A 13,742-nucleotide genomic window follows, 5' to 3' on the forward strand; every position below is an offset into this window, starting at 1 on the left:
CTTATACAGAGTCTCGCTCTGTCACCCAGGCTGGAGTGTAGTGGCCTGATACTGGCCCACTGCAACCTCTGCCTCCCAGGTTCAGGCGAGTCTCCTGCCTCAGCCTCCTGAATAGCTGAGATTACCATGCCCAGCTAATTTTTGTATTTTTTAGTGGAGATGGGGTTTCACCATGCTGGAGGCTGGTCTCAAACTCCTGACCTCAAGTGATCTGTCCAACTCAGCCTTCCAAAAGTGCTGGGATTACAGGTGTGAGCCACTGCACCCGGCCTGAATGTCAGGTTTCTTTATTCTTTGTTTTTTTTAATTTTTTTAATTTGAGACAGTCTCGCTCTGTTACCCAGGCTGGAGTGCAGTGGCACGATCTCAGCTCATTTCAACTTCTGCATCCTGGGTTCAAGCAACTCTCATGCCTCAGCCTCCCAAGTAGCTGAGATTACAGGTGTGTGTCACTATGCTCGGCTACTTTTTGTCCTTTCAGTAGAGATGTGGTTTCACTATGTTGTCCAGGCTTGTCTCAAACGTCTAGCTTCAAGTTATCTGCCCACCTCAGCCTCTCCAGGTGCTGGGATTACAGGTACCCCAGCCAGGTTTTGCTTTTGAGACAGAGGCTTGCTGTGTCTCCCAGGCTGGAGTGCAGTGGCTCAGTCTCGCTCACTGTAACCTTCGCCTCCTGGGTTCAAGCAGTTCTCATCAGCCTCCGGAGTAGCTGGGATTACAGGCCTACACCACCACACCTGGATAATTTTTGTATTTTTAGTAGATACGGGATTTTGCCATGTTGACCAGGCTGGTCTTGAATTCCTGACCTCAGGTGATCTGCCCACCTTGGCCTCATAAAGTGCTGGGATTACAGGCGTGAGTCACCGTGCCTGGCCTATTGGTTTTTCTTTTCTTTTCTTTTCTTTTTTTTTGAGGTTATAGTTTTGGCTGCTGTAACATGCTTGGATAACACAGTTTTTTCCTCACATAATCTGTCCTCTTGTTTAAAATTTCTAAAGTATTGATTCTTATTTTTAAAATTAATTGTTAGAGATAGTGTCTTGCTGTGTCATCCAGTCTTGAGTGCAGTGTCATAATCATAGCTCACGGAATGTTCAGTTGAACTCCTAGGTTCAAGCAATCCTCCTTCCTCAGCCTACTGAGCAGCTGGGATGACAGGCACACCTCACCATGACCAGCTAATTAAAAGAAAGTGGATTTTTTTTTTTTTTTTGAAAAAAGGGAAGCCTGCCAATATTGTCCAGGATGGTCTCAAACTCTTATCCTCAAGTGGTCCTCCTGACTCAAGCACCCTTAAAGCACTGGGATAATAGGCATAAGCCACCATGCTCAGCTTCTTAGAGTATTGATTCTTTTACATAGTCCAAGGTGGTCCCTACAACCAGTTAAGAGGAAGGAAGGGAGAGGGGAGGGCATGCTTACTTTCATCCATATCCATTGTCGAAGGCTGGCAGCATCTAGTTGCAAGGGAGCCTGGAAAATGTTGCCTTAATTTAGTTGGTTGTATGCCCAACTTAAAACCAAGGATTTTATTAGTTGAATTACTAATCAAATGGCAGAGAAGGGTCCATAGAGACACCTGGTTGTCTCTGACGACTCTTAATAAAATATAAAAGTTTCTACAAGAATAAGAACAGTCAGTAATTAGAATCAAATTGAATATGAAATGAAAATGTGTTTTCATTTTGTCTACTTTTCTGTGTGTTTGAAATTTTCCAAAAGAGGTTTTTAAAAATTTTACGTTTTATTTCTACCAAGTGCCAGTTAGATTTTATAACACTAGAGGGTGCTGTTAGTTAGTGCATTTGCTTTTAGCATTTATATCATCTGCCCCCAACTCCCCTTTGTCGTATTAAAGAATCAGAGTAGATTTTGTGCAGCTCATAATCTTGAATCTCTTTTGTTGTTTTACTCAGTTTACAACAGCAGGGGCGCTGAAATTTCAATATCTAATGTTTATCTGAAAAGACAGAAATGATGATTATCAAATGTGGAATTAAAAGAAAAACATATTGTAGATTTTATTTATAAAAGGAAAACAAATCAGAGATTATGTTAATCATATTAGATATTTTCCAATGCAGAATTATTTCTGAAGAATTAAAACTTCTTTCATTGTATTTGTCCATGTTTAGCATTTTAGTTGTTTTGCCCTATTTTCTGTCCTGTGTTTACTAACCAGTGACTTTACAGGGCACCCCTCAGGGTGTTGTTCAGGTTGTGTATCTCATTGCCTTTGGTATGAGGTAGGGATTCTTTTCACAGACTTTTTTCTTCTGTATCTAATGTGCTGAGAGTTTTGTTCAAAAATTGACATTGAGTTTTGTCGTGACTTTTTGGTTTCTTTTGACCTAACAGTTCTTCCTTCTTTCTGTGGATGGGAGTTATTAAAATACTAGCTTTTCTCTTTTCCTTGTGCTTTGTCAACTTTGGGATAAGGGTTACGCTGGATTTTTTTTTTTTTTCAATTGTACTTTAGGTTCTGGGATACATGTGCAGATCATGCAGGCTTGTGGTACATACATGGCAAGGTGGTTTGCTGCCTCCATCCCCCATTCACCTGTATCTGGCATTTCTCCCCATGTTATTCCTTCCTACCCCCTGCTGTCTGTTATGCTGGATTTTTATAAGCTTCTCCTCTTTTTCCAGTGCTTTGGAGCTGAGTAGCATGGAGAGTGACTATGCCTTGATATTGTGGATATTGGTGCTGTGGAAATAGTTGCCTGCAAAACCACCTGGGCCTGGTGCCTGTTTGAGGGGAAGGTCTTTGCTCTCCTAGGCCTCTGGAGGTTTAAGAACCCTTTTGGATGTGTTTATCACATTTATCAGTTTTGTTGCTCCTTTTCTAATTTCCCTCTTTCCTTCTCTTTAATTTCTTTTTCCTTCTTAGTATATTTTGTTACTTATTTTTTCTTCTTTAACGTAGAGATATTTTTACAATTTCAATGTCTTCTTTGGCTCAATGGTTATTTAGGAAAAAGATTTAAAACTGAAGTTGTTAAATTTCTTGATGATGATTTTTTATTTATTTTTGGTATTATGATCAGGCAGTGAGAAATAGGAATTTTTTTTTTTTTTTGAGACTCAGTCTCACTCCGTTGCCCAGTCTGGAGTGCAGTGGCATGATCTGAGCTCACTGCAGCTTCTGCCTCCCAGGTTCAAGTGAGTCTCCTGCCTCACCCTCCTGAGTAGCTGGGACTACAAGTGCCCACCACCATGCCCAGCTAATTTTTTGTATTTTTAGTAGAAATGGGGTTTTACCATGTTGGCCAGGCTGGTCTCGAACTCCTGACCTCAGGTGATCCACTTGCCTCGGCCTGCTAAAGTGCTAGGATTACAGGCGTGAGCCACTGTGGCCGGCCAAAATGTTCCCTTTTTTGTGGGGTTTGAAATTTTCCTTGTGGCATGATAGATGGTCACTTTGCACAAATCCTCTTTAGCCATTGGGAATGAAGCTATTTTCTATGGAGTGTAAAGTTTGATATCTGTTATATTAGCCTTATTCATTTTATTTGTCAGATTCTGTAATCAATGCAAAATAAAATAAATATGGACATGGCGCCTATGCTTGTATATCCTCCTACCCCTATCTTTTTGGAGACATATATGATGAAGTGTTGGTCATTTCTTCTCTATTTCTAGCCATTATAGATGTTATTTCAGTGAAAGAATGTTCAGAATATAGACTGACATATTTTTCTTTGGAATTTTATCCTTTAGCAATGTAAAATGACCTCCTTTTTCCTGCTTAATACTTTTTTCGCATGAATTCCATTGTGTCTGACATTTAAAAAATAATAAGGCAGTATTAATGTTCCTTTTTTTCCACTTTAAGCTGTATCTGGGTGGGAGGAGTTGGCATTTATTTTATTTTTATTTATTTATTTTTTTGAGACAAAGTCTTTCTCTGTTGCCCAGAGTAGAATGCAGTGGCAAAATCTCAGCTCACTGCAACCTCTGCTTTCTGGGTTCAAGTGATTCACCTGCCTCAGCTTCCCAAGTAGCTGGGACTATACGTCTGCACCACCACACCCAGCTAATTTTTGTAATTTTAATAGAGATGGGGTTTCATTATGTCAGCCAGGCTGGTCTTGAACTCCTGACCTCAAGTGATCCACCCACCTCAGCCTTCCAAAGTGCTGGGATTATAGGCGTGAGCCACTGCGTCTGGCTGGCATTTATTTTTTGATGCAATCTGAGTGTTTTTAATTAAATGAGTTGAACTCATTTGTAGGTCTACCTTGTGTTTTAGTCTGTGCTCTGTTTCAAATTCTAATAGTGGTTTTAAGTGAAAAACATTTAAAAAACTCATTTCTCTGGTTATCATAGTTAAGACCTCTGATTCTCATCTGCGAGAAGGGCTTTAGCATCTTCTTACTCTGTTTTCAAATTTTATTAATGTAATCTTTATTTAATTATGTTTAAAAAGTCTGTTTTATTTAATTACGTTTTTTATATAGAATGTATTCAGAGAGCAATTTGGCTTATGTGTTAAGTTTTATAACCAGGTTTACATTCATTATTTAGCCTTGTCCCTACCTTGATGGTTTTAGCATATGTGCTTAGCAGCCTTGTATACCTGTTAGTGGCCTCTGTGAATTTCACTTCTGTACTCCAACCTGGTTGGAATATAGCTTCAAGCTTTCTTTCCCTCCTTTTCTTTTGAGCTCATGCACATTTCAAACTGTCTTGTTTTTGGTTTTCATACATGAAGAGCACCTTATCTGGGTATAAAATTCCTTGGTAAGACCTTTCCCTCGGCTTGTGTTACTGTTTTCTGACATTTAATACTTCCGTGGACAACCCAGGTGCTAAGCTTAATTCAAGCTACTATTTAAGTAAACCAAACATTTTCTCCTTCTCCCTGGATGTGTCTGCAATTCTTTCATCCTGTGGTTTATTTTGCTAGCATGTGTGTCCAAGTATATGATTTTGCATGAACCTAGAATGCCCTTGTAGTCCCTTTACTCAGATTTTTGTTAATCTCAGAATAGTTTTTTAGTCTTTGTCTTTTATATTAGGTTCTTTAAGTATGCTCCATTTGTTCTTCTTTTTTTTTTTTTTTTTTTAGATGGAGTCTTGCTCTGCTGCCCAGTGTGGAGTGAGGTGGTCCAATCTCAGCTGACTGCAACTTCCATCTCCCAGGTTCAAGTGATTCTCTTGCCCTCAGCCTCCCGAGTAGCTGGGATTACAGGCATGTGCCATCATGCCCAGCTAAATTTTGTATTTTTAGTAGAGACGTGGTTTTGCTGTGTTGGCCAGGCTGGTCTCCAACTCCTGACCTCAGGTGATTGCCCACCTCAGCCTCCCAGAGTGCTGGGATTACAGGCATGAGCCACCACGCCCAGCCTCATTTGTTGTTTTGAAAAAAGTTTTATTGGCCAGATGTGGTGGCTCATGCCTGTAATCCCAGCACTTTGGGAGACCAAGGTGGGCAGATCACGAGGTCAGGAGATCGAGACCATCTTGGCTAACATGGTGAAATCCCGTCTTTACTAAAAATACAAAAAATTAGCCAGGCGTGGTGGCATGAGCTTGTAATCCCAGCTACTCAGGAGGCTGAGGCAGGAGAACCGTTTGAACCCAGGAGGCCGAGGAGGTTGCAGTGAGCCAAGATCATGCCACTGTTCTCCAGTCCGGGCAACAGAGCAAGACTCTGGTTCAAAAAAAAAAAAAAAAATTGTTGAGGTATATTACACACCATGAGAGTCATCATCTTAAGATACACAATTCAGTGGTTTTTAGTACACAGTTACTCACAAAGCTGGGCAGTCATGACCACAATACAATTTTAGCACTTTTTTCAACCTGCAAAGAATCCTGAAACCCATGAATAGTCACTCCCATTCCTACCCCAGCCCCGGGCAGCCATTGATGAACTTTCTGTCTCTGTGGATTTGCCTACTCTGGAGGTTTTGTGTAAATGGAATCGTACAGCACAGCTGGCTTCATTGCTCCTTTTGTTTCTAAGTCTGGTTGAGAGGCACTGATGAGTCACGTCTTGGCCTTACTCTTTGCTTTTTCCTGTCCAGCTCTGTCTCGGAACTGCCTTAGCCTTTCTGTACTTTTCCTTGTCTCAGAGTTTCTCAGGGCTGTCACCTACCTCCTTGTCTTTGGCGATGCCATTTCTCTTGCTTGCTTCTGAATTAATGCTAGCTCTTTATTTCCCTGTAGTTCTTCCCCACTCTAGCTTCTTGTTTTTGTTCTTGATCCATTTTCTTCATATAATTGTCAATCTTGTTTACTTTAAAAAAAAAAATCCAACTTGAAAAAATTCTTTCCTCCTTTATTCCAACTGTCTTTTTTTTTTTTTTTGAAATTTTCTTTTGGCTCCTGCAACAAATCCTCTCTGATGTTAGGGTCTTCACAGCATGTCCTGAATACAGTTCTCGGCTCCCCTAGGCGTGCTGACCTGATGGGTTGGAGGTGTCACGTGCAGACCTGTGTTCTAAGCACTTGTGGTGGGGGGTCTCCTGCCCTGAGCCGTCGAAGCACCTGGCTCCCAACCTTCTCCCCAGTTTCTATCAAGGTGTCCCTTCTGGTCGGGTGATGTCATCCTTTTACCTCACTGCCGAGCTCCTCAAAGTTTCCGTGAATGAGGAATGCCTATAGCTGCTTTTCTCCAGGAATAGTCCTGGTTCTTTTTCTGTCTTTATCTCAGGGACTCCCATCCTCTAAGATGCCCCTTCTGCCTGGCTGTTTGCATTCTGAGCCTCAAGTTCCCAGTCTGGATTTGGGAAGGGCAGTCTGGTATTAGGGAGATGTAGGCAGGTATTTGCATATTCCATAGGGCAGAGGGTGCCCACTGCCCAGGTTCCTGGCAGGCCCTGGCCTGGAGTCAGGACTGGAAGGGCAAAGTCTGGCCACAGGTGTGGCTTCTTCCCTAGTCCTGATGTTAGACTGTCAGTGTGCATTCACCACATTTGTCTTCATGGGTACTTCCACTGTTCAGTAGGATTCAGTGGGGTCCTGCACTCTAGATGCCATGTTGAACTGGACCCCAGCAGTCAGCTCTTCAATGTGACAGTTATTGGTTGGCTTTGCTTACCTTTTAATGATGAGCTCCTACCTTGAGATCTGAAATGTTTTGAGCTTTGAAGACAATTGTCTTTGGGCCCTGACTGGGGAAATGGAAACTTACCAGAGAGTAAAATTAATTCCCCTTTTCATCGAGCTGGAAGCAGCATGGGTGGACTTATTCATCTTAACTGCAGGGCTTACAAAGATAGCTTTCAATTTTCCTTCTTAGTATAGGTTTGTGACGTGTATTCTCAGCAGCTGATTGGTTTCTACAGTAGACTATCCAGCCTGCATGGAGAAACCTGCTACAGATCGATGTTAAGGAGACCATACTAGAAGCATGCAGTAACCGTTTATAACCAGGTGGTGGCTGTTGTGAAACACAAATAGCATTTCTAATGAGGTGGTGTGGTTATACAATTTTGGCTAGCCTGAGTGGGTTATAAAAGCTGAAATTCCTTCAGCACCTGAGAGCATCTCATGCTGAGTACCAGGACAGTCACAGTGTTTCACAGACACCAGCACAGAAGTGGTGGGTGAGGCACTGATTAGAGGACATTTCTGTGGAAGGCTGGGGGTTCACTCTGAAGGTAAGGCCATTTGGTGGTTCTGCTTTGGGGAATGAGTTGTTAGGATACACAGATTGATTAATATCTGTTTGTGTCTGTGTATTCGGGTCTATGTATCTGTTTCCATGTGAGTATCTTGAGTGTTTGTATCTCTGGTGATGTTTCTGATTTTCTGCATAAATAACTGTGTGTGTGTGTGTGTGTGTGTGTGTGTGTGTGTGTGTGTGTGTGACTAACTGTGCCTGTGTAGGTGGGTAGAAGCCCCCAGTTTGGTTGCAGCTGCATTGCTAGAAAATCTCTAGAGTTTCTTAGTGCCATCAGACATAATTTAAATGTCAAAAACTGAACATTAACATTTATGCAATTCTTAGAAGGCAATACCCTTAATTAGGTATGTGAGAGAAGATAACAATAAAAACTTGATCTGCAGCAAGGGAAATTTCTGTGTTTTTCAGGTGCTTATTTACTTGTCAGAGTAAATAAAATTAAAATATATGTAAGTAAATTATTAATTTTCAGGATCCACTCCAGTGCCAGGACTGCCAAAGTTCTGTGTGTTCTTTTATGTTTTCCTTTTTGTTTTTTGAGATGAAGTCTCGCTCTGTCACCCAGGCTGGAGTGCAATGGCATCATCTCAGCTCACTGCAACCTCCGCCTCCCACGTTCAAGCAATTCTCCCACCTCAGCCTCCCAAATAGCTGGGATGACAGGCACCTGCCCCCACACCTGGCTAATTTTTTTGTGTTTTTAATAGAGACGGGGTTTCGCCATGTTGGCCAGGCTGGTTTCGAACTCCTGACTTCAGGTGATCCACCCGCCTTGGCCTCCCAAAGTGCAGATATCACAGGTGTTAGACACTGCACCAACCTATGTTTTCCTTCTGTGTAGAGTTTCAAGAGCTTGATGAAAAGTATGCAACCAAAAAGGAGTCTAAGTGAAACAAACTTCATGGAGAGCTAGAGTCTGTTATAGCTGAGTGCAGATATATTTTTAATTCTTTTCAGGACTTTGGGTTATTAAAATGTCAGGTTCAGACACCAGAAAAAAAGCAAGACATCTGTAGCATAAAATTCTAAGTGATTGCAGTCTCTGTATTTAATGGATATATTTTTAATGAATTGTTTAGGAAGAACACACTCCTTTGCAGGGAAAAAAAAATGTATAACATGCAGGCATGCAATGTTTAAAGCCTCCCATTTATTGAAGATCAGGGAAAAGCTTTGCAATGATTTTGATCACCATGTGCGTGGTGGTAATCTGGGGAAGAGTTAGTGTCCCAGCCCCAGATAATCACAGTGCATTTTAGGCAAACCTACTCTTCAGCCGTTAGGTAATCCAACAGAGCAGGTGAAATTTCAGAGCTCCCTTTTCCTTGGGAGAGTCTGCAGGGAAGAGGAACTCTTGTGTACTGGACTAGGGGGCCAGAAAGGGTGGGGTGTGGTGGAGAGAAATGATACTGCAAAAGAGACTCGAAAGTGGAATGTCTTCCAGATGAGACGGGAAAGTGGCTGGTGTTGAGAGGACTGAATCGATGGGTGAAAGTCCAGCAAAACCGAGCAGGCATAATCGGGCTGTTAGGAAATGTGGGCAAAATGGAGCTGGACCTTTCTCTGTAGGTGAAAAAAGGAAATTTGGCTTTTGCCCTTGGGAAATGATGTGGTCTGAAGAGCAGATGAGGGAGAGATCTAGTGAGTTCTTTGAGCTTGAGGCGAGGGGGTGAGCAGTTATTTGACATGCTTCTCCCAGCAGGGCAGCTCTGGCAACAGTAGCTGGAGGTGACCAAGTGTCCTGCTGAGGCTTCCTCTTCAGGGGCTATGCTGGAAAGAGGATGGAGCAGGCAGCCCAGATACAGTGGGACTGAATCAGCAGGGCAGAGCCATCTCCTGGAAGTTACCTGAGCCCTCAGGGGGAGCATCAAATGAGAAGGCCATCTGGAGACCTGGAAGAGAAGAAAGCATTCTTTCTATTCCCTGAAAGTAACTCACAAGTTTTCCTCGGCTCCCTTCGGAATGACCTTTAGATAAGACCTTCTCAGGCCTTTTCTGGTCTTTTGGCCTTTTCTTCGGCGTCTTCTTCTCTTAGCCTGGAAGGTAACACGAGCAATGTTTGTCTTTTCAGAGTGATTGTTGGACCTACAATATTGGCCCTGAGCTTTTGTGCAGAGATAAATCAACCTCTCTGTGCCCCAGTTTCTCATCTGTGAAATGAAGAGAATAACAACCCCTCCCAGAATTGTAAGGGTTAAGTGAAATCATGTTTGTTTCTGGGACTTAATAATTCATTATGCACATGTTTTTATCTTGTTAAAATTCTGTATAAAATTAGCTTTTCAGTGGCTCCTGTGATGATTGATTAATACAGTTTCAATAGTGTTTAAATAAAAAACACCATGTGTGTTAAATCACGTGGTAGAAATATTTAAAATTTTCTTTTCTTTTCTTTTTTTGGTTTTCTTTTTGAGACAGAGTCTTGCTCTGTTGTTCTGGTTGGAGTGCAATGGCGTGATCTCCACTTATGACAACTTCCGCCTCTTGGGTTCAAGTGATTCTCCTGCCTCAGCCTCCCAAGTAGCTAGAATTACAGGTGTGCACCACCAAGCCTGGCTAATTTTTTGTGTTTTTAATCGAGATGGGGTTTCACCATGTTGGCCAGGCAGGTCTCAAGCACCTGACCTCATGATCTGCCCACCTCGGCCTCCCAAAGTGCTGGGATTACAGGCGTGAGCCACTGCGCCCAGCGACGTAGTAGAAATAAATGCAATAAAACTCGTTTTTGTTCTGCTTTAGTTTGCTAAAATACACATTCAGATTTTAATTTTGTCATGCAGGTTGAACTTTTTGCCATACTGCCCCTCCCTTTCTCCTTTCATGTCCCAGCCACAAGATTTCCCTGAATGAGTCAGGGATTCCCCAAATATTTGAATGCCTTTTATGCATTGGACACTGTGTCCCTGCTGCCATCTCATTCTGGTGGGGAGCAGACAGGAAGCTGGGAACCATGGAAACACAGAAGGACAGCTAACCCAGGAGTGCTCCTTGGAGGAGTAGGCCTCTTGAGCCCAGACCTCGGAACTCTGGAGGTCAGTGTGGGCAGCACCTGGCACCGAGGAGAAATGACCAGGATGATGAGGCTTAAGATGGTCTTGATATAATTTTATTTAAATAAAGTTTTGGAAAGAAAGCTTCTGCTGAAAGATACCAGGGATAGCAGGCCCTGTAGCATCTGTTTGCTATAGCATTAGGTTAGAAAAAGAAAGATTGTGGATGACTTTGTATCTTAAAGCCCCCAAACAAACAAAGCATCCACCACTTTGACATTTTACTGTCTCAGACTCCATTGATCTTCTAAACAAGCAGTCAAATGAGTTATTGGCTTGTCACCTAGACACCATGACCATCACCTCTCATGGCTCATGTGTAATTCGATGTCAGCAAAATGACGTGTCTCGGGCTGGATTTAGGAGCTTCTTTAGGATTTAGCATTTCACCTGGGGACCAGAGCTCGTCTGCACCAGTGCTTCTGGGACCAAGTCTTTGGGAAAAACTGAAGGGATCTTCTGCAGGCAGAGCCCGTTCTTCAACATCTTGTTTCATTCTGTCAGTCGTCCATTTTACTTTATGCGCCATAAACTATTTGCTGTCAGTTAGGAATGATCCTCCCCACCCAAGTCACCCCATGGATGTTTCAGGAAAATTTCCTATGTTTATCCGGTGGTTTTGCATCCCCTCTGGCCCACTGGTGAGGATCTGAGAACCCATTTTTAGATGAGTCCTAACTAGTACAATGTTTGCCCAGGGACCCTTTTTCTTCTGTCAGAGCAGGGTTGCTGCTGTCAGGACCCCTTTTGGGGCCCTGGGAGTGGCCTCTAAGGGATCATTACTCCTGGTACTCGCTACAGATGGAAACTGGTTTCTGAGATGGTTCCCTCTCAGAAATCCAGGTTTTATCTGGCTTCTTTTAAAACATTTTCAATTCTTTAAAAGAATCAAATCTACAAACCAAGATAGTGACAGAAGGCTGAGATGGCACATTAGGGTGCAAAGGAGATTTCATTCCATTGCAGTCATTGGAGGTAGTTTGGTTTAGGGCTCTGGTAGATTATTGTAATTAATTATAAAGCTACCCTGGTGCTGTGATTCTGGGTACTCTCTCCATCATTGTGGCAGGGGAATGTGATATTTTGTCATCAGTGCCATTGTCTAGTACCACTTTCTCACTTTGGCACAATATTTCCATGTGCATGTTAGTTTAAGGTCACTAAACAATCTGATTTAAGTTGGGCACCTGGAACATGCCTTTCATGTCAGTGTGCAGAGCTTTTATATCAGTGACTTCCAGACTCTTTTCCCCTGACCCGCAGTGTGAAGCATTTTACCTTGACACCCCTGTCTTTTGAGACATGCTCTAAAGGTTTTTGTTCTGTCAAATGCCATTGTTTTAAAAATTCTGGTCAAGATCCACTAATTTAACTTCATGACCCAGTAGTAGATACTGACTTGTATGAAAAATGAGTACTGGCTTGGCATGGTGGCTCAGGCCTGTGATCCCAGCACTTTGGGAGGTCGAGGCGGGTGAATTGCTTGAGCTCAGGAGTTTGAGACCAGTCTGGGCAACAAGTGAGACCCTGTCTCTATAAAAAGTACAAACATTAGCTGGGGATAGTGGTGCATGCGTGTGGTCACAGCTGCTCAGGAGGCTGAGGTGGGAGGTTGGCTTGAGCCCAGGAGGTGGAGGTTGTAGTGAGCTGCAATTGCTCCACTGCACTCCAACCTGGATGCTAGAGCCAGACTCTGTCTCAAAAAAAAAAAAAAAAAAAAAAAAAAAAAAAAAAAAAAAAAAAAAAAAAAAAAAAAAAAAAAAGAAAAAAGAAAAGAAAAATAAGGGCAAGAGTTCCTGCAGCATTTTGGAGAAGACTACAGAATGATTGTTCTTTTATTTAGTCATACGCTATGATGACATAGTTGTCATCACAAGATCAAATAATTACCACTGCTTACAAGTTCATTTGTTGCTGCTTTAGAGCTTTAAATGGAATAAGTATAGGTAGGATCAGCATCAGAATTGAAACTCCCTGAAGTCGGACTCTGTGTATTAGGTAACCAGTTCAGTCATTTCATTCAAAGGGAGTTGATCATATACAAGTTGAGGGTTTTGTTTTGTTTTGTTGAGAATTCCAAGCGTTTCATTCAAAACCAGACCTCACTACACCTACAAGTTGAAGATACTTGTTCCAACAATCTTTTTTGACTTGGATTAAAGGATTTAGGTCAAATGTTAGCATTTAACAGAACTTAATGGAGCAGCCACAGTTTGACTATAATCCCCTTATGGGATTTAAGCAGAGCCATGGATTGGGTTTTGGAATGTGCTTTATCATTGAACCTGGCTGGCCCTGAAAGCTCTTGTTTGTATCTTGGTGAGAACCAAAGTAGCACTTGGCAGGTTGAGGTTTTGAGTGTCCTTATCCCAAAGTCTTCCTTCTTAGTCATACTCTTCCCCTGTCTGGGTCAATTTAAAGAAGTGGAGACAATAGCTTTCTCCCAGCCAAGACTGCCTTTCCCAAGGTATGGGTGATCTGAGGACTGTTAGCATGAGAATTTCTGTGCATTTGTTAAAAATATAGGTTCCCAATCCCCCAAGGTAGGTCTACAGGATTAGAATTTGAGGAGGGGACATTTTTTAAATTGGCAGGATTACAGGGGTTTTTGAATTCTTTTAGTCTTCTGAAGTCAATTTTATTGCGATAGTATTTACATACAGTAAGCGGATACACATCCAAATGGAGCCATCAGAATCACAGTCAAAACAGATTTCTATCACTCCTTTCCCTGGGGAGCCCCTCCCTCCATTGCTGCCCTAGGTAACCACTCTCTGCTTCCTATCATTGTAGCAGGGTTTTGTCTTTTAGACTCAGGCTGCCTGTCTTTTGTCTGACTGCTTTAACTCAATGAAACGTCTGTGCGACTCCTCCGTGCTGTCAGGCACATCAGCAGTTGCTCTCCGGTTTGTTGCTGACTAGTGTTCCTTCTGATGGACCCACCATGGTTTGCTTATCTGTCCACATCTTGACGGCTCTTCAGATGTTTCCAATTTGGGGCTGTTATGAATAAAACAGTGTTGAATTTTTGTCTTACGTGTATTTGTGTGAAA

The 13,742-nt window shown here is 42.3% G+C and overlaps 1 protein-coding gene across 5 annotated transcripts in view; it reads left to right on the top strand.

The window, feature by feature from the left end:
* SLC23A2 (solute carrier family 23 member 2) overlaps positions 1 to 13,742 on the top strand; it is a 139,303-nt gene that overhangs the window by 36,046 nt on the left and 89,515 nt on the right. Inside the window, exon 1 of one of the 5 annotated variants that reach the window (XM_017524008.2) lies at positions 7,485 to 7,613. The exons of the other annotated variants lie outside the window; for them this stretch is intronic. The gene's annotated coding sequence lies outside the window, so the exon portion shown is untranslated. Of the gene's footprint in view, positions 1 to 7,484; positions 7,614 to 13,742 lie in introns of those variants that run through there. 5 annotated transcript variants of the gene reach the window in all.

This window comes from Cebus imitator, unplaced genomic scaffold (genome assembly GCF_001604975.1).
Source record: "Cebus imitator isolate Cc_AM_T3 unplaced genomic scaffold, Cebus_imitator-1.0 Scaffold31, whole genome shotgun sequence".
Lineage (NCBI taxonomy): Eukaryota > Metazoa > Chordata > Mammalia > Primates > Cebidae > Cebus > Cebus imitator.